The following is a 26,440-nucleotide window of genomic DNA, read 5'->3' on the forward strand; positions in this document are numbered from 1 at the left end:
TCTCACTCTCGCTCTCTGTCAAATAAGTAAATAAAATCTTTAAAACAATAAAAACAAATAAAAATTAAGTCTATTTAAAAAATAACTTAAACTTTCTGAATTTCACTTTCTTCATCTGTTAAAAAAAGGAGGGGTATATAAAGTCATCTAAGTCAAATGAAAATTAAGTGAGAGAACTTGTGACAACACCTAGCGTAAGAAAAGCCCCTTTCCTTGTGGCAGTTGTTCTCCATTGGTTGAAGCAATCACAAGGCAGCCCAGAATCAGGGGAGTGGACATAGGAGTCCTTCTTAATGGGATAAGTGTCAGTTGCAACAATCTAAGGCTGTTTCTTGAATGCAATGGGAAGAGAAGGAATGAACTTTCTAGATATATGCAAAATTTTGTCTATATGAGGAGATTTCTGAAAGAAGATAATATGCATGGTTTTCATTAATTTCCTAAAGTAAGATGTGATCTGAAAAAAAAAAAAAAGGTTTTCCCTTAGATTGTCAAAATTCTTTGATACTCCTCCCATGGAAAAGTGGGGTCTTTGTCCCCTCCCCTTGAATCTACACTGTCTTGTGACTTCTTCAACCGAAAGAGAATGGGGGAGGTGATGCTATTTGACTTTCAAGGCTGTCATAAAAGGGGGTAAAAAGGGACGCAGTCTCTGCCTTGTTCACTGGAACAGTCATGCTTAGAGCCTGAGTTGTCTTGTAAAAAACCCAACTTCCCTGGGGCGACCGTATTGTGAGAAAGCCAAGTCACTTGGGGAGGCTACTTGAAGGTGGTCTGGTCAGGAGACCTAGTTTTTGAGTCATCGCATCAGCAGACATGTGAGTGAATGAGCCTTCAGAGGGTTCCAGCCTCAACTATTGAGTCATCCTCAGCCTTCATGTCTTCTTGACTAAAGGCCTTAGACCTCAGACAGCCTCAGACATTCATTTTTGAATTCCTGACCCAAATAATCCATGAGCATAATAAAATTATTAGGTTTCTTCTTTTATACTTTCAAGTTTTGATTAACTTGTTATACAGCAATGGTAACTGGAACAGTTTATAATACTTAATAGCCAGCAATAACTAATTGTCAATAGAAAGTCTACAAAGAGCTATTTGGGAGTACATGCAGGCATGTACTGTCTCCTGCAAATCTTGGAGTCACCACACACAACAAAGTATAGGTTCTCGCCAGATATAAAATTTATTCATAGCCTTGATGAAGTTTATCAGTCTGGAATAATTTTTATCATAAGTGATAGTACTTAATATGATGGCTGACATTCCATTTTTACCAGGTTTCCAGGAGAACTGAGCTAGAAAATTAACCCAAGGTCAAATTTGTCAATAGGGAAATATTCATCGAGAAAAAGCAAAGTAGCAATATTACCATTGGGCAGAAGAGAATTTAGGGCAAAAAGCATCAAACAGGACAGTGAGGTTCATGCACCTTTTCTCTCTGTACACTCACCATTCATTCCTTTAATGATCTCATCAGTCCCATGATCCATTAAGCTGTCAACTCCCATATTTATGCCTTCAGCCAAGACCTTTCTCCTAAATTCTAGGCTCATACATCCAACCACCTACTGAACATTTCCACTTAGATGTCTAATAGACATCTCAAAATCAACATGTCCAAAACTCCAAAACTGGATTTATAATCTCTTCCCTAAAATTTGCTCCGTTCCAAAAACTTCCCTACCTTAGTTGATGGTAGTTGATGGTCAGTTTCTCAGACCATAAACCTTTGAATCACCCCCAGTCCCTTTCTTTTTCTCCCTCTATAATTCTCTGCCAAGAAATCCTGTTTAATCTAACTTTATGATATACCCAGAATGCATTTTTGTCACACACACCCCCAACTGTCACCGCCCTGAGTTGAGCCACTGTGGTTTCTTTCCAGGATTACTGTAATAACCCACTGCTGGTCTCCCTGTTTCTACCATTGACCTCCTCAACTCGATTCTCAACACAACAGCCAGACTGAACTTTTAAAAATGTCAGTCAGATCATGTCACTCTTTTGTTCAACACCTATTTCACTCAGAGTAAAAGCCAAAGTCCTTATAATATCCTATGAGGCCCTACTCATAACACTTTCTAACACACTGTATGATTTACTTACTTTTCATTTTTGTTGCTGTTGCCCATCTCCCCCCCCCCAGAATGCAAGTTCCATAAGGAGAGGGAGTATGTTTTGTTCCCAGTGTATCCCATGTACCTAGAACAGTGCCAGACACGTAATAAACATTTCATAAAGATTTTTTTGAACGAATGAAGAGTGGCTGTTAATGTTGTTTCAATATAGTTATTAATAATCTTTATGAATCAAATAACATGTTAAAATACATAAAGCAAGAGCTGTTAAAAGCAAAAGGATAAAACTACAATCATAGTGAGAAACTTTAGCATGCCTCTAATTTGGCAATTTCAGTAGACATAATAAGATTACTGAAGTTCAGAATGTTATAATTAGTAAATCTGATTTAGTACTAAATTTGATACCTTGGATTAAAGATTGTTTTTACAAATATACATGAAATTGGGATAAAATTTGATGTTATAACACTAAAAACCTCGAAAAGTTCTAGAAAGAAAAATTATATGAACTACATTCTCTGATCACAAAGGAGTAGTGTACAAATTAACAGGGAGAAAGAAGAGATTTGACCCACATGTTGTAGAAACACAAATAAGGAACCTAAATAATGAAGACTGTGACACTAGCACTGCAGTGGACTTGGAATCCACATTTCTTGCCGTCTGTGAGTTCACAGTCTTTTAGGGAGACCAGACATGTAAGTCAGTTACTGCAACAGAGTAAGATAGAGGCACAGACAGAAGTAACCAAATGGTGCAATGGGATCATCCAGTATAGACTGAGGAATCTTCAGCTTCACAGAGGAGAAGACTGGATTGAGTCCTGCTGTGCAAGGAGGGCTGGTCAGAGAAGTCTAGAGACAGAGGGTGTCCAAAGGTACCCTCTTATCCAAAGGCAGAGACAGAGGTGAGCACCTCTGCAGCCTCTGGGAGCTTTGCTGGTTTAATATGGTAGGCAAGGAGGGTGAGAGCTAGGGGTTGGAGCCAGCTACTTTTGGCAGTAAATATGCAGGATTTGGGGGCCACCTGAATGGGCCAGCTGAGCACAAGTGTGAGAAGGGGTGAAGATACTAGACTTCTCCCTTACGATTAGAGGAAATGGTAGGTATGCATGTAGATAGTTCTTCAAGTGGGAGAGGGAACAGAAAATTGAAGAAGCTCCTCATTCCCCCAGTGACTTCTATTTCTTTCTGTACATGTTTGCAGAGATTGGAGATGAAATGAGGTAAGGGATTGAGAAATAGGAGAGGAAACTGATAAGGGATAATAGAAGGATTGCCCAGCAGTGCTGAGATCCAAGTGAAATTAGAGACCGTGTATTTGTAATGGCCCCATTTATTGCCACTGTGTGATTTTCTCCAAATGGGCATCATCTTGTGTGTATGAAAGAGTGAAAGTAGATAGTGGAATTGACTGGAGTTTTCCAGTTGGATGCCCTGGAAAGACCAAGGAGTAAGAGACGTGGGTGGTTGGCAAGAAGGGGATTGATTTAATGAATTCTAGAGTCTACCCTAGGCTGTAAGTTTCCTAGAGACATGGACCCTGTCTGTTTCATTTGTTTCTGGGTCCATTATTATTATAATGAATAATCTAGGATGTAGAAGTAAAAAGAGAAGAGGCTGATGGTTTGGGGGGAAAGGGAGTTGTTCTAAGATGATAATTACCAGCAAGGTCAAAGAACAGGTATAGTGGGAATGAAGAGTGAGAGAACTGGAAAGTTCTGCAGTTTTCATGATGGAGGTGACTTCTGAGCGGACTCATACAGTTTTTAATTTAATTGGAGGAAGCAGCGTAATACATTTAACAGTGCAAAACGTATAATGGGGCTCTGAGAATAAGAGGAAGAAAGGCTCGTTTGGAGGGGGAGTGCTCACTTCACAGAAGAGATGATGGTTGAATTGCGCCTTGACAGATGAGTCAGGAGGTCAGCAGGGAGCCTGGGGGTGGGGCCATTTCTAAGGGGGTAGGGCAGGGCAGTGGTGGGAAAACCATGTGGATACAGGAAAAATCAAGACATGGAGGGCTCCGGAATGGAGTGTTTGGCTAGAGCTGAGCATTTGTGTAGGGGACTTACAGGAGATGATTAATAATACAGGTTAGGGCCGGGTTGTAGAGGGCAGTGAGGGCCAGCTGAGGGTCTGTCTTATGGGCAGCAGAGTGTTTCGACAAATAAGTGGAGTGGGGTCTCTGTTCAGATGTGCTATTGGTGGTGTTCTGGGTGTATTGGAGAGGAAAAACCATTACAGGTCAGTTGGGAGGTAGTGGCGGAAACAGAGAAATGGGGGCCTGAACTAATGCAGTGACTACAGGAAGAAAGGGGAGAGATGGATGCAGGAGGAATGATGCAGGGGAGAAATCCACAGGCTCTGGTGGATAGAAAGGGACTTATGGAAGGAGAGGAGTTGCCAAAGCAGAACAGGAATTGGCAGAAACCAAGAGGCTCAGGAGGAAGCTCCTGGGTGGCTCAGTAAAGGTCAGTGAATTTGGCCACAAGGAAGTCGTGGTGACTTGGACGAAAATTTTAGCAATGGAAGGAACTGATGAAAAGTGATGGTGGTGGCTGTAGAGAAGTATGGAGGCGTTTAGTTCTTAAAACAAACAAACAAACAACAACGACTTTATTGAAATATAATTCACAGACCATACAGTTCACCTATTTAAAGTGCATAATTTGGGGCACCTGCGTGCTCAGTCGGTTAAGCATCCAACTCTTGGTTTCGCCTGAGGTCATGATCTCAGGGTCATGAGAGAGAGCCCTGCATAAGGCTCCGAGCTCAGTCCAGAGTCTGCTAGAGATTCTCTCTTCCTCTCCCTCTGCCCCTCCTGCTCGTGCTTTCTCTCTCAAGTAAGTAAATAATTCTTTAGGGGGAAAAAAAAAAAAAGAAAGGGAAGGCATAAAGTTCTGTCCACTGAGAAGGCCCATTCTCATTAGGGTTAGAACACTAACAGCAACAAGCTCACCTGCTCACCGAGAAGATCTTGGCTTCAAAATGCCATTTTCCTCTTCCAAAAAAAGAAAAGAAAAGAGAGGAGAGGAAAAGAAAAGAGAAAAAGAAAGAAAGAAAGAAAGAAAGAAAGAAAGAAAGAAAGAAAGAAAGAAAGAAAAGAAAGAAAAGAAAGAAAGAGGAAAGAAAGAAAGAAAGAAAGAAAGAAAGAAAGAAAGAAAGAAAGAAAGAAAAAGAAAAGAAAAAGGAAAAAACCCAACAATACTCTTTGGAGAAATGGCTGATTCCAGAGCTGTGGCAGAGATAACAAATGAGCCTGGAATATCTTGTTCCAGAAAGTAATCAAAGAATGAAGTAATCAAGTAAGGAGGAGGACATGTAAAAACACAGAAGCCAGCATGAACTAGGCTCCCACTGGCCAAATCAGGGACAATATAAGGACCAAAATACAGGATAGTAACAGATTATAATCCACTAAATAAAATGGGAACTAAATAAATGAAAGAATTGAAAGTTTAATGAAAAACGGACAGGTGCTGTAAGATCGGCACATCACTTCTGTGATCTCCCTACCAAAGATACAGAACCTGAAATAACCATGAGCAAACATCAGATAAATCCAAACCGAGGGGCAGTCTACAAAATAACTGGTCTGCCATCTTCAAAGGTGTCAAGGTCATGAAAGTCAAGAAAAGACTGACAACTGTTCCAGTCGGAGGGGGACAAAAGAAACAAGGCAACCAGATGTAAGCCCTGAGCCTAATTAAACTGGACCCCTTTGCTACAGCTATAATGGGTGTTTGGGGACACGTGGGAAACATAAACAGAGTCTGAGAATTAAGTGGTGATAATGTATTGATATTAATTTTCTAATTTTGATGATTCTGTTCTGGTCATGTATAATAATGTTCTTGTTCACAGTAAATATACGTTAAAAGAGTACGTGGTGATGGTTCATCAAGTCAGCAATTTATTCTCAAATAGTTCAGGGAAAAAAGGTCTTTGTACTTATACTTCCAACTTCTCTGTAAGTTTGCAGTTGTTTCAAAAACAAAACAGGGGCGCTTGGGTGGCAGAGTTGTTAAGCGTCTGCCTTCGGCTCAGGGCGTGGTCCCAGCGTTATGAGATCGAATCCCACATCAGGCTCCTCTGCTATGAGCCTGCTTCTTCCTCTCCCACTCCCCCTGCTGTGTTCCCTCTCTCACTGGCTGTGTCTGTCAAATAAATAAATAAAATCTTAAAAAAAAAAAAAAAAAAAAAAACAGAGGAATGCAGCCCACCAGATCTGTTGCATGTCTCAATCTCCCACAAATAGATTTTTAAATTCAAACCCCCAAAAGCAGCTATTTATGTGGAGGGGGGACTTCAAACCTCACTGAATCATGTACTTAGTGTGTGTTTCATTGTATGTAAATTCTACACTTTTTAAAAAGTAAAAATAAAGTTCTCTAACTTTATCCTGTGTCTTCCTCTAGCTGCCCATTTCTCAACTCCACTTCTGAGCAAAACCAAACAGTCTATACTCCATTTTTAATTTCTCTCTTCTTAATTTCTCTTAAATTGCTTTTTAAAAGATCTTAGGACTCCATCACTTCTCTTGTTAAAAAAATAAATCACCAAATCACTAAATCCCAAGAGTCCTTATGTTATGAGAACTACCAGCAACCAGCAGAACACCTGACATAATTGACTACTTCCTTCCCCTTCAAACACTTTCATCATTTGGCTTCCAGACACGTCATCCCCCCAAGCTATCCTTTTCAGTCACAGAGGCTTCCTTACTGTTCCCTGAACAGTACATTCTGCACATTCTGTATTTGCCATTCCTCTGCGTGTTAACACTATTCCTTGAGATATCTACACTGCTCACAAATTCATTTCTTTTATTTTCTACACAAATGTCACCTTAGCAGTAGGCCCTAATCACCCTGTATTTTCTCCATAACATAAATCACTATTTTCCAGGTATTTATGTCTGTCTCTCATAACCAGAATGTAAGCTCCATGAAGACAGGGTGGGGGAGAGGCAGAGGGAGATCAAGAGAGAGAATCTCAAGCAGACTCCCCACTGAGCGCAGAACCTGCCCCAGGGCTCGATACCATGACTCTGAGATCATGACCCTGAGATCATGACCCCAGCCAAAACCAAGAGGTTGCCACTCAACCAACTAAGCTACCCAGGCGCCCCCAGTTTCTTCATTTTTAAATTCAGGATGATACAGGCCCCGACCTTACTGGTCTACTATGAGGATTTAAGAAACAATGCCTGCTGTGTTAACAAATTATCCCAAACAGCAAACACTTACCACGTCACAGTTTCTGAGGGCCCGGAACCTGGGCGTGGCTTAGCTGGGTGCCTCTGGCTCAGGACCTCGCAGGACGTTGAGCTATTGGCTGGAGATACAGTCATCTCCCAACTTGACTGGGGCTGGAAGACCTGTTTCCAAGCTCATTCACATGGCGCATAGCAGGCCTCAGTACTTGTGGAGACTTCACAGTTTTTGCCACCTATGTCTTTACACACAGGACTGCTTACAACATGGCAGCCTGCTTCTTCTAGAACTGGTGATCTGAGAGAGAGAGAATCAAAGTGCCCACGACAGAATCCACAGTCCTTCATAACCTGATCTCAGAAGTGACTTCCATCACTCCTGCCACATGCTGTCAGTCACACAGAACAGCACAGTGTGGCAGACCAAGGTATGAATGCCAGGAGGCTGGGTCAATGGCTAAGCCATTGGCTCTTAGCACAGTGCATGACACGTAATAAGCCCTTACTAACTGTGTGTAGTGGTAGTATTAAGATATTATGAAGATGTATCAAGAAGAATGTGAAAGTCACTTACAATCTTACCATTTTGATAGAGTAGGCATTCCTAAAATGATTTTTTTTTTCCCTAAGAAGGGCTACTAGTAATACAACCATGATTTTAAAAAATTTCTACCACATCCACAGACAAAGCTTATAAATTCCTGAAATATTAACTTAGGAAAGTTAAACTTGAGGTCCTTTTATCTCTTACACTTGGAATCTTTTCTTGTTTATCCTTCTCTTGGGCACTGTGATAATTCTGAATTTGGGGCATCATACTCTGTCTCTGTCATCAGTAAGTTTATGGTTTTCCTATAAGATCAAATAAAAATAGGTCAGGGATGAAAAGAACACCCTTACCACGCTCGCTGCCAACTGGCTGATGCTGCTGAAAACCAGCCCCTCTAGGAATTGATATTTCAAAAGACAGCTCTGTTGTCTTCTGTCATTTCTCCCCTACTTTATGCTCTGTGAATAGCAGCTGTTCAGGGCCTTGCTGAGCAATCAGAAAAGTGAGTGAGCGACACAGCAGGAGAAGGCTGGGGCGTAGGGAGGTGCTGTTCTCTGCTGATAGTGGCAGTAAGTGGGCGACGCGACAAACAGCACTATGATGGCCTGTTGGGAAGCGTGTGAAAGATTATCAATTACCTGGATTTAAAAAAAAGGAAAGCAGAAAGCCCTTGAACATCTCTTTCCGCAGTCACTTTTCAGCAAAGCCTTCTAGCTCAGGGGACAAGGAGACAGTGCAAGTTAAAGAAAAATCACAGCTGCCGCGGAGAGTCTTACAAAGTCGGCTCAGGTGCATCGGTCCTTGTGCTAGCTCCTTTTATAAGGGTCAGATGCATTTTCTATTACTGTTTTCTACTTTAATGTTACTGCTTTAATCATTAGACTACCACCAGTTCCTTCAGGCAATAGGAAGTGATTGAAGATTTAATGAGATTCATATTGCTTATGCTTAAATGTTGATGACTTCCTGCATGCATATTAATCATTCCTGACCTTGATCTTAAATTTCTTCCCAGTACAAATTCTCATCAAACATACCTACTAGATCCTCAGTGTTCACCAAATACGTGGTTTGTTTCCAAGTACAGTAACTCTAATGTTCAGTGTGTGTCCGAGTTTTCAGTACCCTTGCTTGATTTGTCTTTCAGTTCTTACTATGACTGTAAATCTAATTTATGGGGAGAAAAATCAGCAACTCTTAACGGGGGATTTAGCCTAGTTTAAAAGACTGTTCTGTTCAGCAGACCTTGAACATGCCTTAATTGGCTGTCTAGGTCAGTATGGCCAACTGGCAACTCTCAGACCCAATCCAGGGCACAGAGCGTTTCTAGTGGCTTCTGCGTATGTGCTCCGGCTGTCGAGCAGCAGGACTCGGCCGCTGTCTCCTGCTTTGGCGGCCCCATCCTATAGTTCAGGCCTACCCCCTCCTGCCGCAGAGGCCTGGGAAACCCTGGCTGGCCACCTGGTCTCCTCACACCCAGCCTTCATGCATCTGCACCCCCACCCTTGCCCCAATTATCCCCTCAGCCACTTGGGCAGAGTTCCCTGAACTAGGACCCGGGGCAGGAGTTGCTCCAGTGTGTGAGAGGAGAGATGAGAGGCCCAGGGAATCAGAGGGAAGCCGAAAGTGAGGGTGAAGGGATGTGGGGGAAAAGAGGGAAAGGCTCACATCCTGGAAGAGAAAATAAATATGTAAGAACTTGAAGGCAAGGAGGTATGTGTACATAGAGACAGAATATAAGTGGGAAGAAGGTAAAAAATGAAAGGAGCTTGTGTTGGTGATGCCACTCGCTGAGATGAGACACAAGAGGTAAATCTGCGTGTGAAAGGGGCCACTTGAGAGAGAATAGAAGAGAAAAAGGGGAGAGCAAAACTACAGCTCTGCTTGGCAGAGCAGGACCACACACATCATGGGGAAACATGGTCTGACAAAGCTTTTCTTTCAGATTTGTGAGTGTATTTTTAACAACACCAAAAAAATGTATTGTTATAAAAAAGTAAAACCACAAATAGGGGGCACCTGGGTGGCTCAGTCGTTGGGCATCTGCCTTCGGCTCAGGGCGTGGTCCCGGAGTTCTGGGATCGAGCCCCACGTCAGGCTCTTCCGCTGGGCTTCTTCCTCTCCCACTCCCCCTGCTTGTGTTCCCTCTCTCTCTGGCTGTCTCTCTCTGTCAAATAAATAAACAAAATATTTTAAAAACAAACAAACAAACACAAATAGATATACCCTTGGAGGATTACATTACATTGAGACTATTTTAGGATGTCCCAAATATGTAGTCATTTGATTCCAAAGCCTGGCCTGCTTGCCGTCAGGTTGGTTTTTTTAAATGTGGCTCATTCCAACCAAGAAGTTGGACAGTATTGATTTTGAGGACTTAAGTGCTTACCATTTTTTAAAAACAAATAAATGGGGGTATTTTTTTACATATAAATGCAAGTTTTTCAACTTTTTATCATCTGTGGATATCATTTAACTGAATAGGTGGGGAGATACCCGTTTTGTGAAATATATTTTTCATATTTAATAATAAAAATCTTTATTTTCAAAAAACAACTTTAAAAAATAGCCAGAAAATTTCATACCTTTTAACTCAATTATTTAACTCTACTTCTACAAATCTACATTCAGAAAATAACCAGAGATGTTGGCAAAGATTTAGTTTCAAGGATGTCTATTACTGTGTTGCTTATATTAGCAAAGAACTGGAAATACTCTAAATGTCCAATAAAATAGAGGAATGATTAAGCAAATTATGAGACATCTATAAAATGAGAGGAACTGTGAACAGTCATTCAACTACTTCCACACTGGAGTCAAGTGGCCTTTTAAAAAGCACCCTGAGGAGCACCTGGCTGGCTCAGTCAGGCGAACATGGAACTCTTCATCTTGGGGTTGTAAATCCGAGCCCCACATTGGTTGTAGAGATTACTTAAAGTGAAAAAAATTTTTTTAATTAAATAGATAAAAAACACACAGGGTCATTTACTCCCCCTTAGAACCTCTTGTTGGCTTCCCATTTCATTACCATGAAAATCCTGACTCCTAATGCCCACTGGCCTTGTCCTATCATCCCAGCTCTCTGGTCCCTCCACTCCTGTCTACTGGCCTGCTTTCCAGGTGTTCTAATTCCCTAAACCATTGCCTCCTTAGGATCTTTGCATATGCTGTTCCCTATACTGAGCTGTTCTTTCCCCACTCTTACCTGGCTAATGCCTGCGCATTCTTGAGTTCTTAACTTCATCAGAGGGATTTCCTGACCCCCTCTAGCACCCCCACACTCTACCCTCTAGTATATTCTCTCAATGCGGTGGTCCATGCTTCTCCTTTATAACACATATAACATTTTTTAAAAAAAGATTTTATTTATTTATTAGAGAAAGAGAGTGCAAGCACAAGCAGGGGGAGAGGCAGAGGGTGAGGGAGAAGCAGGCTCCCCGCTAAGCAGGGAGCTCAACACAGGGCTCGATCCCAGGACCTGGAGATCATGACCTGAGCCGAAGGCCGACGCTTAACCGACTGAGCCACCAGGCGCCCCGCATACCACATTTTAAAAGATGTTCATTTGTGTGGTTGTTCTTTTAATGCCCAGCTCCCATCTGGACTTTGTCATTCCAGGAGAGTTCCTCAAGTTTATTCTCTGTCCCTTCAATTGAGGTTTTACAGATTTTTAATCTCTAAGAGTCTGTCTTGTGTGCCTGAAATTTTTCTAAATAGTATTCTGTTCTTGTTTCACTGTTGCTGTATTTTTCTTGAGCATGTTATTAATAGTTTTCTAGACATTTTCTTCTCTGTGTGTCCTGTTTCTTTCTTTCTTTCTTTCTTTCTTTCTTTCTTTCTTTCTTTCTTTCTTTCTTTTCCTTTCTTTCTTTCTTTCTTTCTTTCTTTCTTTCTTTCTTTCGTGTGGTATTTATCTTCTATAGAAGAGGGTTTCTCAGATAATTGGAAATCCACAGTTGGTTTCTTCTCTGTGAGCAGGGGATTTAAAAAGCTGAGTGGGCCCATGAAAGACAAGGAAAGACTGAAAAATTGTCAGATTGTAGAAGACTAGAGAGGCTTAATAACTAATTACATTGTGGAATACTAGATTGGATCCTGGAAGAGAAAAAGGGGTATTAGTGGAAAAATTGGTGATATTCAAATAAGATCTATACTTTAGGTAATTATGTTTAGTATTATATATAATAATTAGTTATTAACTATCCATATTTTAGGTACTAATGTTAGTTTCCTGGTTTTGATGATAAAACTATGGTTATAGAAAATGTTAACATTAAACTAAGCTGCATGGAGGATGTATAGGAACTCTGTACTTTTGTTTCCCTTTGAACTATTTTCTGTAAATTAAAATTATTTCAAAATAAAAAGTAAAAACAAGGCAAACTGAGTGAAAGCTCTGAGCAAGTGGTGGGGGGTGGGTTGCTATGGGTCAGCTCTGAGCTAGGGAGTGATCTGGTGGGCCGTCATCCTGGGGAATCAGTATCAGGAGTCAGTATGTTCAGGTCATCTTTCCTAGGCTCTTCAGAGTCTCCAGATCAGGTTCTGCTAATTTCCTGCCTGAAAGGTGGAGGCCTGGCTGCCAGTATTCTGGAAGCTAAGTGGGAGGGCTACATGGTGAGGAGGAGTGGGTCTCAGCACCCAAATGTGAATACAGGGGATTAAGTCAATAGTATACTTGGATATATTATAGCACTCTGCCCTTTCATGTTCCTGGTGCTCTCCAGCCAGAGACCTTCTGTTTTACTTTCTCTTGAGAATAATTCTTTTGCAAAAATGGTGGTGTCCAGAGGTGGTCATTCCACTTTGTAGAGCAGAGTATGAGATCCAGGGATTCAGCTGTTCTAAATTAAAGCAGATTTTTGGCCACTCTTCCTTTTTTGAGTTCTGCTTCACCCTTGTATCTAGAGAAACCTGGTGCCACCAGTTGACTCCTGGGGATTCTCACTGCTCTCCACCACCTACACAGGATTCCGTTTTCTTGCTTCCATTAAGTCATCTACCGCCTGTCATCTGCTTTTCAGTTTCCAGCCTTCTTCCCCCACCATCATCTGCTCTCCTATTATCTCTGGTCTTATAGGTTCATGCTTTAACCTACAAGAGAAGCAGTAAAAGTAGGTGATGTACGTTCAGTTCACCATCTTTATTCATTTTTTTAAAAATTTGTTTATTTGAAAGAGAGAGAGAGAGAGAATGAGTGGGGGGGGCAGAGGGAGAAGCAGACTCTCTGCTGAGCAGGGAGCCTGGTGCGGGGCTCAGTCCCAGGACCCTGGGATCATGACCTGAGCCAAAGGCAGCCACTAAAACAACTGAGCCACCCAGGCACCCCTCTTTATTGACTTCTGAAATGAATTTTAATGCATGTTGGCCAGAAATATTGCCCTGGTATGTGTCATATTTTGTTTCATTTTACTTCAGTTTCATAATTTCTTATGAAATTAGGGGTAACCCTCATCTAATTTTCCATCCTTTTCCTTTACCCAGACTCACTGAATAGTTCTCAGGGTCTTACCACCTCTGATATGATGAAAGCTAAGGGGTCTCATGTTTTTCTGCAAATCTTTTTATTTTTCTGTTAAGTCCCGGGTAGGATAACAGTGTTGATCTTCAAGTTTTTGTTTGTTTGTTTTTTAAAGATTTATTTGCTGATTTGAGAGAAAGAGAGAGAGTGTGTGTGTGCGTGAGTAGGGAGAGGGGCAGAGTGAGAGGCTCTCAGGCAGACTCTGCACCAAGCACAGAGCCTGACTCAGGGCTCCATCTCACGACCCATGAGATCACAACCTGACCTTGCAACCGAGAGTTGGACGCTCAACTGACTGAGCCACTCAGGTGCCCCACAGTGTTAATCTTTGAAAACTGATTTACCCATGAATTGCCTTTTGTCCATATTCCTTATTCTCTTTTTCCTTACTTTACTTTCTTTTGCCCTACCTAACACGTCATACCTGGTATTTTCATTGGTCAGGAATCTGTCAGTTACTTACAATGCATGGGGCTTCAATGATAAAGAAGACCTAGTCCCTGCTTATAGGGAGCTTATAATGTAGTGGAAAGTACAGACAGATCTGAGGGTATTGGCTTTACACGTGTTAAGTGCTGTGATGGGGTAAGCACAGAGTCTGTGAAGCATAGCGATACCTACACCAGTCTTAGGGGATCAAAGCAGACTTCCTAAAGAAGGTGATATTTAGGGGCGCCTGGATGGCTCAGTCGTTAAGCATCTGCTTCAGCTCAGGGCGTGATCCCAGGGTCCTGGGATCAAGTCCCACATCGAGCTCCCTACTCCGCTGGGAGCCTGCTTCTTCCTCTCCCACTCCCCCTGCTTGTGTTCCCTCTCTCGCTGGCTGTCTCTCTCTCTCTCTGTCAAATGAATAAATAAAATCTTAAAAAAAAAAAAGAAGGTGATATTTAAGAGGAGACCTGAAGAACAAATGATAGTGAAGTGAAAGAGTATTCAAGGTAGAGGAACAACATGTGCAAAGACCTAAAAGGGAAAGAGCCTGTTATATTTGAAGTAGATGGGAGTCCTGTACAAGGGTCAGGTTTTAAGTGGTGAGGCATAAGAGGTAATCAGATCCAGATCATAAGAAGTTTGTAAAGTACATGTGTGTGGTAGATTGCAAAAGGCTACAAATTCTTCCCCTTTATGTATGTATGTTATTTTGTAGTATGATTTCAAAGACCTTCCCATCAAAGGTCAACTCTTATTCTCTACCCTTTGAATCTGGGCTTGGCTATGTAACTTCTTTGGCCACTGGGATGACCTAAGCAGAGCCTTGAAAAGTTATGGTATTTTGGAGCTTACTTCCTTCTCCTGGGAACCCTGTGACCACCATATATGAATGACCCCAAGCTGTCCTATTGGATGATGAGAGACATATGGTAGAGTCTTCACCATCTCCCAGCTGATGCTGAGCCAACCTGCAGACATGGGAATGAGGTCATCTCAGGCTCAGCAGAGCCCCTAGCTGATTACTGCAGAGATCAGCTGAGCTTGCCCGGACCAGAAGAACTGCCTGTTCAACCCACAGAGTCATGAGAAATAAAGTTTGTTGTTTTAAGGCACTAATGTTTGGGGTACTTTGACAAAGCAAAAGCTAACCGACACAAGTGTGATGTTTAGGTTTTAACAACAATGGCAGTTAGGAAGTCCAGTGAGAAATCATAAGTGAAGGAGTGACATGTTCAAATTTGCATGGTAAATTTGCATGCTGGCTTCAGGGAGGAGAATGATTTGTAGGATGATGACTCTAGAAACTGAGAGAACAGTAGGGAAGTAGTTGCAACTGTTTGAGGTAAAAGATTATAGGGGTCTGCACCAGGATAGTGGGGGTGGAGAGAAGTGAATGGTTTTAGTAGATATTTGTGTGGTAGACTCACAAATTGGTTATTGATTGGATTTGGGGACGGTGGTGATGGAAAAGGATAAGTTGCTGGTGACCCACTGATTTCCAGCTTCAGTTTTGGGCAGTTGATTGGATTATGGTGCCATTCATTGGGAACACTGGAGTAGGGACCAGGTTTGGAGGAGAATGTGATCAGTCTAACTTGGAACATGTTGAGTGTGAAGTGCCTGGAGACAGCCAAGTAGAGATTGTAGTGAGCAGAGGAGATAAACAGATAAGGAGAGTTCTAGGGAAGGATCTGGGTTAGAGATACGGATTTGGAAGTCATAAACTTGTGGTGACAATATAAGCTCCCTAGGGGAAGGTGGTAGGTTGTCAAGAAGAGGAGTGAGAATGGAACTCTAAGGAAAACTGATTTGTAAGGGGTGATCAGGGAAGGGAAGCCTGCAAAAGAGGGTGAGGAGTAGCTAGAGGAGGAGGAAGCCTTTACAGTTAGTTTCTTTCTAGGTAATTCTTTAGATAAAGTGTCATCAGATAATGAGAGAAGTTTCCAGATTCAATATGGTTGACTTCTCTTCTCAGGACTAACCTTGCCTTTTCAAATCCTCTCTAGACACCCTCACATAAGGTCCTGCTGCTACTTCACATTCAGTAAATCCAAAGCCAAATTAAGTCTTCCCTAGATCAGAACCAACTCATCCTCCCGCCTCAGTGCTCCCTCTTTCTGTTAATGGCGACCCTGTCCTGAGAGTCATCTTTGACTACTCTCTCCTAATCTGTATATATTTAATCAGTTGTCAAGTTCTGGAAATTATACTTCTGCAGTCTCTTGTGTCCATCCCCTTTCTTACATTGCCTTAATTACCACAGAGATTTAATCCCTCACTACTTCTCATCCGTCCTCTTGTAAAAGCCACCTAATTGTACCATATCCTGATTCCCCATTCCAGTCCTTGTTACCCTTTTAATTTCCCTAAGAAGTCATTTCTAATATTGGCACTCCCCTACTCAAAAACTTTAATAATTTGCAGAATTAAATCTAAACTCTTTAAGCACTTTTTAATCTTTCAGAGTATGGTCTTTTTCTACTCTTCCAAATAAGCATATTTTAGCAAAAACCAGACCACTCAACCCTTAACATACCCTGGCATTCATAACTCTATACTTTTGTTCACACTTTACTTTCAGTCTAGTGTGCAATTCCCTTCCCTTTCATTTTGTCAAAGTACTGTCTGTATATCAAGGACTGTGTCAGGCACCACCTTCTCAATTGAGCCTCTCTTGATTTTCCCTAATAGTTGTGATCTTGTCTGTCTGCCTCCCCTCCTCCCTCCCTTCCTTTTTTCCACCAATATTGGAACCCTACCAGTTGGAGTTAAGTTGCAGAATACTGCAGTCACTCTAGCAATTTCAAGTAGAAATGCCTTTAGTGTAGGAATTGGGTGTTCCTAATTGTTGGGAGGGTAAAGAAACAGCCTATAGGCTGGGCCTGCAGGATTGATGTAGGGAACAGCTCCCCTGAACTGACCCACCAAGGGAGCAGGTGGAGCTAGCCTACCAGAGCAGCTAAGCTGCCACCACTTCCAGCTACTTCTCGGTACTCACAGAGCTACTATGGGACAGCAGAATGCTGCTCAGAAAAACCTAACATTTCCACAAGTATGCTCCCCACCAGAAAAAAGAATAGCAGAAGCAACAGGAATGAGGCCTTCACCACACTTCCCCCTTCAGATATCCCATAAGTGCATCTAATTGGTAGAGCAAAATTCAGATGTAGAACCTCTATGTAGAGGAGTCTGGGAAATGTAGTTTTTAACGATGCAGTCTCTGTAGTACAGAAGACCACTTAGAAAGAGGTTGGAATGGGATGAGATGCAATGAGTCCATCTTTTCTTCCGTAGTCACTTACTGTGAATCCTGAGCTGTTATATTTGTAATGGTTTTCACACTAACCTTGGCATGCTACTGGATTATCGAGACAGCTAGGGCAGAAAATGTGTATAAGTAATTCCTAACCACCTCTCTCTGTCCCCAGTGAATACACAAGAGGGTAAGAACTAAATAACTATTTGCTAAATGAGTGAAATTTAGTCATCTTGCCAAGAGTAGCATTAATACTTAGATACAAGGGAGAACCTTTTAATATCAACCCAAGACAAGATAAGGTAGTAATTAGAAGGGTATATAAAAAACCTCTAGGGGAAAATTCAGGGTTTTTATGTAAAAAATAGAAATTTAATTGAGAATCCACTACACTTGTGATGAGCACTGGGTGATGTATGGAAGTGTTGAATATTGTACATCTGAAACTAATGTCACACTCTGTGTTAACTAACTGGAACCCAAATGAAAACTTGAGAAAAAAAAGAGAATCTTGCTATAAATAACTCCTTCCCAACATTGAAGAGAGCCTGTAAATGGTCCTGGTGTCATTGAATACAAGGAAGTGTCCTATGGGGGAGATGGAATTGCCGTTGGATAGGATGTTTGGCGTGAGAAGATTCAGGATAGTAAATAGAATTGAGACCTTTACATTCGTGTCTGCTTATTATGCAGATGACCTACTGTGATGATTAAGATATGAAAGCAGAAAAGCAAAAAGGTTATTATAAAATATGTGCATCTGGGAAATAAGAGGACCTTTCATGCCACAGATGGCAAAGGTGATCAACTTGACCTCCTGGCTATTGACACATTTATGAGAATGCAAGGATTCCAATAATGAATTGCAGTCAGAGTTTGAAGGATATCTTGTTATATTAAGGTACAGCAAATAAGATAAATTGTATTTGAAATCTTTCCTTTAAGAGTCTCACTTAAGAGACACTTGCATGCTGTACAGAGGTAGCAAACAGGAGACTGGAGGAGTGGTAACTTTACCTCTGGTTGTAACTTGTCATGTGACCTTAGGCATGTCTCTTAGTTGGCAGCCTATGGCTTTAGGCTTTACACTCCTTTCTAATCTATCTATCTACCTATCTATCTATCTATGATCTATTCATTCCCCAAAGCTAACTCTCCTCTGGAGTCCGAGATCAGGCTATGCCAGTGGTTCTAAACTTAAGTGTGTATTAGAATTACCTGGGGGGCTTGTTGAAAGATAGCTGAGCTCCACCCAACTCCTGGAATTTATTTCTTTCCTTCCTTCCTTCCTTCCTTCCTTCCTTCCTTCCTTCCTTCCTTCCTTCCTTCCTTTTTCAGAGAGAGAGAGAGGCAGAGGGAGGGGCAGAGAGAAAGGGAGAGAGAGAACCTTAAGCAGACTCCATGCCCAGCGTGGAGCCTGACACAGGGCTCGATCTCATGAACTGAGCCGAAATCAAGAGTTGGATGCTTAACGGACTGAACCACCCAGGTGCCCCTCAAAATGTGTATTTCTGGTGAGTTCCCAGGTGATGCTGATGGAGCTAGTCAGAAGAAGCACACTTTGAGAACCACTGCAATGTCAACATGTCCAAAAGTCTGCTCCTCTTCCTCTTTTCCCTGTTTGGGTTAATAACTCCAGCATTCACCCAAGGTCCTAGGCCAGAAACCCGGGGGAAGTAGAGAAGGGAGTAAGCAATTTCTAGACTCTCTTACTCATTTCACACAGCCACTGTGGATGCTGTATGTAGTTGCTGCCTCCTGGATGACTTCCCAATCAGGGCCACATCACTTGTCCCCTTCTGTACTGCAATAGCCTTTTTATTTATTTCCTTGCCTTTAATCTGTCCCTAACCCCAGCCCACCCCAATAAATCCATTCTCCAGATATTTCTAAAATTTATTTTTCTTCTTCTTCTTTTTTTTTTTTTAAGATTTTATTTATTTGTCAGAGAGGGAGAGAGCACAAGCAGAGGGAGCATCAGGCAGAGAGAGAAGCAGGCTCCCTGCTGAGCAAGGAGCCCGATGCAGGGCTTGATCCCAAGACCCTGGGATCATGATTTGAGCTGAAGGCAGAAGCTTAACCAACTGAGCCACCGAGGTGTCCCAAGATATTTCTAAAATTTAAATATGATCATGAGTTTTCTTTGTTCAAGGCTTCAATGTATTCCCCCAGTTTTGTTTAAGATTTTATTTATTTCAAGACAGAAGGAGGGGCACCTGGGTGGCTCAGTTGGTTAAGCGTCTGCCTTCAGCTCAGATCATGATCCCAGCGTTCTGGGATCGAGCCCCGCCTTGGGCTCCTTGCTCAGTGAGGAGCCTGCTTCTCTCTCTCCCTCTGCCTGCAGTGCCCCGTTTGTGCTTGTGCACTCTCTCTGTGTCAAATAAATAAATAAAATCTTTAATAAAAAGAGAGAGAGCATGCACAAGCAGGGGAGGGGCAGAGGGCGAGGGAGAGAGAGAATCTCAAGCAGACTCCATGCTGAGTATGGAGTCCAGGCAGGGATTGATCCCATGACCCTGAGATCATGACCTGAGCCATAATCAAGAGTCGATGCTCAACCAAGCCACCCAGGGGCCGCCATCTTCCCCCGGTTTTTAAGATAAAATTTAACCTCCTTATTTTAGAATACAAAGCTCTTTGGATTTTGACCCTCAGCCACCTTCTCTAATCTTGTACTGGACATTCTTCCCTCAAGCCATAGCACCTACAGATTTTGCAAAGACTACTTTCTGTGTGAAATGCGTATACCACCACTGATATTCGTCGAATACATTTCTGCTCATACTTTAGAATTCAGCTCAAGTACACTTTGATTTATATGCACTGCCTTCTGGTTCCAACAGCATCCTGATCACAACCGTGGATTAATCAGTTTATCTGGTTTTTTTCCTTCTAGATGATAAAATACTTGAACATAGGGATTCCTTGTTAGTAAGTGTGGAGTGGGGCCTGGGAATCTGCATGCTCAACAAGCTCCTTGGGGGATTCTGTAGGCTCAGACCTCAGTTTTAAGTGCTTTCTAAGATCTACCTCAACTCTGAAATATCAACCCTTTTTCTTCTTGCGTTTTAACTGGTGTTGTGGGTGGGGGGAAGCTTTTGAGTTGATGAAAAAAAACCATATGTAATCTTCTTTAGTATAATAAGTTAGATAGCTTATTATACTGAAATATGGGGTAAGGTAGATAAGTAGAAATAAGATAAATACCCTTATTTAAGAGTGTTTCCTTAATGTGTTCAACTTTTTATTCATTAATTCTAAGACTATTGTTGAGGGCTTGCTATGTGCCAGACACTTTGGAGTACATCAATGGACAAAACAGGCAACAGTCCCTACCCTCAAGGAGCTTTCGCTGAGAGGCAATGAACAAATAAATAAATCACAGAGTATTTTAGAAGGTGATAAGGACTGTGGAGAAAATGGAAAGGGAGGAGAAAATGAAAAGGAGGGGCTTTCTTTAATTTTGTCAGGACTTAGTAATAAATTACTAGAGATAATAGTTTATTTAATTGGAACTATTTAAATAAGCTATACTTTAAAAGGCAGAATTTAACCTGTACCCAATCAGAAGAGAGCTGAAGATTTGCAAAATTCGAGTCTGGTTTCCTTTTATGAAATGGACAATAACTGGCTTTCCCATTTTGTCCTTAGGAGAGAAATAATTTAGGGATCGATTCCAAGAAGTCCTAGGTAAATTATGTGATATAAATGTTTTATTACTGTAAAGAGAAAGAGAAAAAGAATTAAGCCACAAACCAGTAAAGAGAAGTTTGTGTTTTATACTAACCTACGAGACTGGTTTAATTTTATTATTTAAAAAACTTTATTCCCAAACCTCTTTTCTTATCTCCCTCACTTCCCCATTTTAAATTTTTGTTTGGATTTTCATATTTAGGTAAAAAAGCATTGGTCCTTTCAGGATTATAGGAAAGCTTCATCCCGTGGATGAGGAAGCACGGGACTTGAGCTTTACTTACCTCTCAGGGATGCTCAGAAGAAAAACAGGCTGGTTCTGTGGGGAAAACGTCTTATCCATCTTTACTCTCAAATAACTTAATCAAAAGATCTAACGTTTCACTGTAAACAGTCTTAAAAGTCAAATTAATGTCACCTGCAGAGTTCGCTAAAAGAGTGATGAGCATTGTTTCGCACAGCAGTTGAAACTGTTGGTAAAGTCCTCCCACAATGAAAGACTTTTCCTGCTCTCCTCAAATACTAGAACTGTGTGGTAATTCTGATGACTGTCAGTTCCTGTGGGGTGTTTACACAAAGGTACTTTTAAATGAAGAGTCATTTTTAGAGCAATTAGAACAGAGGCTAGACAGAGAATAGCTGGCTCAGGGGCCTGGCAGGTCGGGGTTAAGGTTTATTGACAGGACAGGGTCAGGCCTCTGCTCCGCCGCCATTGCCCCTCGTACCTGCCCTCCGGATACACCCGAGACCTCGGCCGGCCTTGGCTCCCTGCCATAGGCCAAGCCCCCCTGCAGAATGTGGGGAAGAGAAAGAAGAAAGGAGGAAGAGAAGGGGGATGTTCTGCAGAAACAGGACAGTTTGGTATTAAAATGCAGGTTTGGAAATTATCTGTGTATATTTTTTGGGCCCAGATGCTGTGTCACATGAGGGAGGAGAAATTTTAAAACATACAAAGAATTGTCTGTTCCTTCAGCTTTGTAGTTTGCAGTTATTGCACCCTGAAGAAAGAAGTTGCCTGGCCAAAGTAGTCTCTTCATTTCATTTTTCAGTTTTGAGTTACAGGTTCCTGGCAAGCTCCCTGACCACTACCGTTACCTGGTGGCGCCTATAGTTCATCACGTTTAGACACGCAGACTACCTGGATCCAGGCCCAGATGAACTGTTGGGACTGATAAACATGATCCCACCCTGCCCCCCTGCATGCGCCTGCCTTTCCCTTTAAGGGAATCTAAGACTTTGAGTCCCTGCGTCCCCAAGGGAGCTCGAGAAAAATGTGTTCCGGTGGTATCGGGGATTCGAGTTTGCCCTGTGGTTGTCTGTGCTGCCTCTCTGCCTGTCCAGAGGCTGGTGCACATCCCAGCAGTGCCCCACTTCTCCAGTGGTGGTAATTAATTCAGGGAAAATTTTTTTGTTTTTAATAAAAACAAGCAAAGACATCTATCAGTACCCACAGTCAAGGCAGAATTTGTTTGACATCTTGTGATTGCTGCTTACCAAAAGAGTGACAGCAGTTATTAAACAAATACGAGAAAAGATACTGTTTATTGGTAGTTTTCAGATATCCTAAGAATATTCTTATAACATTACTGCCTTTGCTTGCATGAGTAGAAAATTGTAGAATGAACAGAATCATTAATTTTTGAAATGTGGATTGTATTAGATTTAGAGTAATAACAAAAGTTCAGATATTAAGCAAATGTATTATTTTTAGCTGTGCAATATACTAGGGGCTTTTCCTTTCATTAGACCATATTTTAAACATTTTTTTTATGATTGCAGGGGGAGTATTAGCATTCAATGTAATTAAACTTAATTGCATTTCCTATGTGAATTATTTTTAGTCTCTTTTTAAAATGCATTTATGATTGTTTTTCTCTATACTAGCTATTCCTGTAGGTTTGCCTTGATAAAAGGTTATGGAAAAATTGTCTATCTGCTTGGAAACAGTCAGAAGTCATGAATTTGATTTAAATTAAATTTAGAAGTTTTTAAATGAAACTTTGTAATATAGTCAAATAGGAAAAGCATGAAACTGTTCAGCGTTTGAGGTTTTGGTTCTTATGTCATATTCATGTGATATAAGAAAAATAATTAATCTCTCTCTGGCCTAAATTAGCCTATTTGGGAAGTGTTACAATAATTTTAGTCCCTGACCTAACCAGTTGATGTGGAAGCATCAGAATATGTATGTCTATAGGCACTTGGTGAGGGTGGGGTTTGCTGGGAAGGGAGAGAAGAGAACTTCTTGGGGTGTGATTATAGACTGTATCTTGGTAGATATTTGGTTACACAGGTGTATACATTTGTCAGAACTCATCAAATGATATGCTTAAGATTTGTGTCTGTCATAATATGTAAATTTTACCTCAAAATACAAAAAAAAAAAAAAAAGGACCTCTAAACACATATTGACGTTTGGTTAAATATGCATGTTGCAATTTGGGGGAAGGGGTTACTGAGCTTTGAAACTTACTTTGAAATACACTCCCTGCCACGGAAAGATGAATGGTGCAATGTTTGGAAGTGTGATAAAGAGCAAATATAGTAAAATGTTAATTGTAGAATCTAGGTAATATGATTATCTACCTTAAAATTCTTTGAACATTTTTGTATGTTTGAAAATTTTTCTTAAATGTTGGGGGGGTGGAAATGAAGGTACTGGTTTTTGCTCAGTAAAGGATCTGTGTACCTCCATTTTTAATTCTAATCCCCACCCCCATTTGAAATCAGACCACTTGAATTAATACCAAAAGGGGGGAGGGGTGTGAATGTAGCCATTTGGATAAATAGAAAAATGTGCCCACCTCATACTTTCTCCAGTTACCTTTTGAAAGTCCATTACCAAGCATGGAAGCCAGGGGTGTCCTTACAAACAAGAAGAGCTCTGAGAAATCCAAACCATGAAGCCCAGTCCGTGACCTCTCTGGGCAGATAAGAATTGGCCTCCAGAATCCTAACCATGGAGAAAGACTTGCCCTGACACATAATCTTTACCAAATGGCAAGCAGGTGACTCTCCTGTTATATACCTTATACCAAGGCCCTATCAAATGAAAATGGGGTTTCAGTTTCAGCCAAATCCCAGGGATTTGACCAAGAACACCTCTATTTCATCAGAATGCCAGACTATCTCTTACATCCTGGTAGAGCCCTCTTCTCAAAGATATCTTATATGGGCCTCTGGCAATACTTGTGTGTGCACATGTTTTTTAATCTTGAAGGGTCAAAAGGGTAAATTGATTCTGGTGGAATTTGAACCAAACTTTTTTTTCCCCCAAGATTTTTATTTATTTATTTGAGAGAGAGGGAGAGCATAGAGGAAGAGTGAAAGGGAGAAACAGACTCCTCGCAGAACAGGGAGCCTGATGAGGGGCCCGATCCTAGGACCCTGGAATCATGACCCGAGCTGAAGGCATGCTTAACTAACTGAGCCACCCAGGCGCCCCTGAACCAAACTTTTAAAAGCTAATGATAATATATTTTTAAATGTGGCTGTGTTGCTCAATTGGTGTTTGAACAGTAGACTAGACAGGCAAGACTTGAGAGGCTCAAAGATCTCGAACTCTTTCAGGGTCTCAAAGTGAACTCTGGCTAACTAATTTATCTCCATTCTTTGATTTTCTCACTTGGAAATTGAGAAATGAAACCTGACACAAAATGCCCAGTCAGTGATTCTCAAACTCTAATGTTTATAAGAATCATTTATGTAAGAAATTTCAGTGTGTATAAAAATCATTTAGTTTGTTAAAAATGAGATTCCGGGGTGCCTGCGTGGCGCAGTCGTTAAGCGTCTGCCTTCGGCTCAGGGCGTGATCCCAGAGTTCTGGGATCAAGCCCCACATCAGGCTCCTCCACTAGGAGCCTGCTTCTTCCTCTCCCACTCTCCCTGCTCGTGTTCCCTCTCTCGCTGGCTGTCTCTCTCTGTCAAATAAATAAATAAAAATCTTAAAAAAAAATGAGATTCCAACTTCCATACCTGGGTTTTCTGAATCAGTGGGTCTGGGACAGAGCTTAGAAATCTGATACTGATGCAATTATTGGACCACATGAGAATCAGTATAGATGTGTTTTGCTGGGTCTTAAGTTAACTGATAGAATCTTATGGGGGTTATTTTTGCTTTTTCTTGGGAAAAATTTTAAAACATATTAGAGAGAATAGTGTAATGAACTTCCATGGTCCCATCACCCAACTACAACAATTTTGATTCATTTCTATATTCATCTACTCCTCCTCCACAAATTATTTCTGGAAGTAAATCTTAGATATCATTACATTAATAAATATTTTAGTAGGTAACTCTAAAATATTAAAATATAAGTACTCTAGAAATATATCATTATTAAATCTTATAAAATTTGAGAATTCTTTAGTATCAAATATGTCAGTGTCTACATTTCCTTGATGGTCTCTCTCTCCTTTTTTTCACAGTTGATTTGTTGAAATCAGGAACCAAACACAGTCCACATATTGCATTTGATTGATGTGTCTCTTTAATCTTTTAATCTATAGGTTCCCCCTCCCTCTTTTTTTCCCCCTTGTGATTTATTTGTTGAAGAAACCAATTCATTTGTTCTGTAGATTTTCTCAGTCTAGATTTTCTGATTGGATCCCCCATGATGTCATTTACCATTTTTCTTTCCCTGTATTTCCTATAAACTCCATCACTTCCATCATGGAGTTTGACCAGATTAAAGTTCAGTTTGGGGGCAAGAATACATCATAGGTGGTATCATATGCTTCCATAATGAGGCACATGTTTCGTTTTCTCTCTTTTGTCCTATTAGTGGCCGTTGCTGAGATCTGTTGTTTCCTAGGGAAAGCTCCATATTTTAACTTAGTAAGTAACTCATGGGAGAACCTTCTCCCTCTCATCATGGATTTTTCATTTTCTAAGTTAGGCTTCTAAAGTGTTCGCAGTGAACCCGTAGCTGCATACTAGGTCACTGTTTGCTACCAAAAGCAGTAAGGCTGTCTTGCATTCATGTCTTAGTCTCATTTTCACAATGTAGTAATCTTTAAAATTTGTCCTAGAGCCTACAACATTTATTTCCATTTCTGAGACATGTTCATCTTAATGAATGGATGACCACACAATTGAGTAAGAAGTTTGGAGTTCTGTAATGAAACCACAGTTGCAGGCAGGGTGACCTGGCATAAGTACAAGTGAGTCAGAGCCACCAATTCTGTACCTCCATCCCATTCTGAGGCAGAGGAGATGAGTTTTTAATACTTGTATTTATCTATTTTGTCCTGAAAGCAAGCGTGAGATTTCTGGATCGGAGCAGACAATTTTACTCATAGCAGTAAGTGGTTACTTACATCCCAGTGTTCTCCTTCAGAGCAATGTGAAGAATGCCGAGATCATTCCAGGGTTCATTCCTTCATTCGACAAACGTACTGATTGTCAGCTCTCTGCCTGGCACTGAGCCAGCACTGGGGTAGCTGATAAATACTAGAGAACTCCCAACCTGACACATAAAACCACATATCTCTGAGTCTAGGTTAGCCATCAGATGTCATCTTGTACTTATAGGTAATATATATGTATGTGTATGTATGTATATATATGTATATATGTATATTTGATTATATATATATAATTTTATACATATATAGGCACATATATATTTGTATATTATTTGATTTTTCCTTCTGACTTATGTTATACTTTTCAAAAAATCAGTTTCTTC

At 41.0% G+C, this 26,440-nt stretch overlaps 1 protein-coding gene across 3 annotated transcripts in view; it reads left to right on the forward strand.

The window, feature by feature from the left end:
• METAP1D (methionyl aminopeptidase type 1D, mitochondrial) overlaps positions 1-26,440 on the forward strand; it is an 84,640-nt gene that overhangs the window by 12,295 nt on the left and 45,905 nt on the right. The window contains exon 1 of one of the 3 annotated variants that reach the window (XM_057318594.1): positions 7,558-7,729. The exons of the other annotated variants lie outside the window; for them this stretch is intronic. The gene's annotated coding sequence lies outside the window, so the exon portion shown is untranslated. Of the gene's footprint in view, positions 1-7,557; positions 7,730-26,440 lie in introns of those variants that run through there. 3 annotated transcript variants of the gene reach the window in all.

Source organism: Ursus arctos, unplaced genomic scaffold, assembly GCF_023065955.2.
Source record: "Ursus arctos isolate Adak ecotype North America unplaced genomic scaffold, UrsArc2.0 scaffold_1, whole genome shotgun sequence".
Classification (NCBI taxonomy): domain Eukaryota; kingdom Metazoa; phylum Chordata; class Mammalia; order Carnivora; family Ursidae; genus Ursus; species Ursus arctos.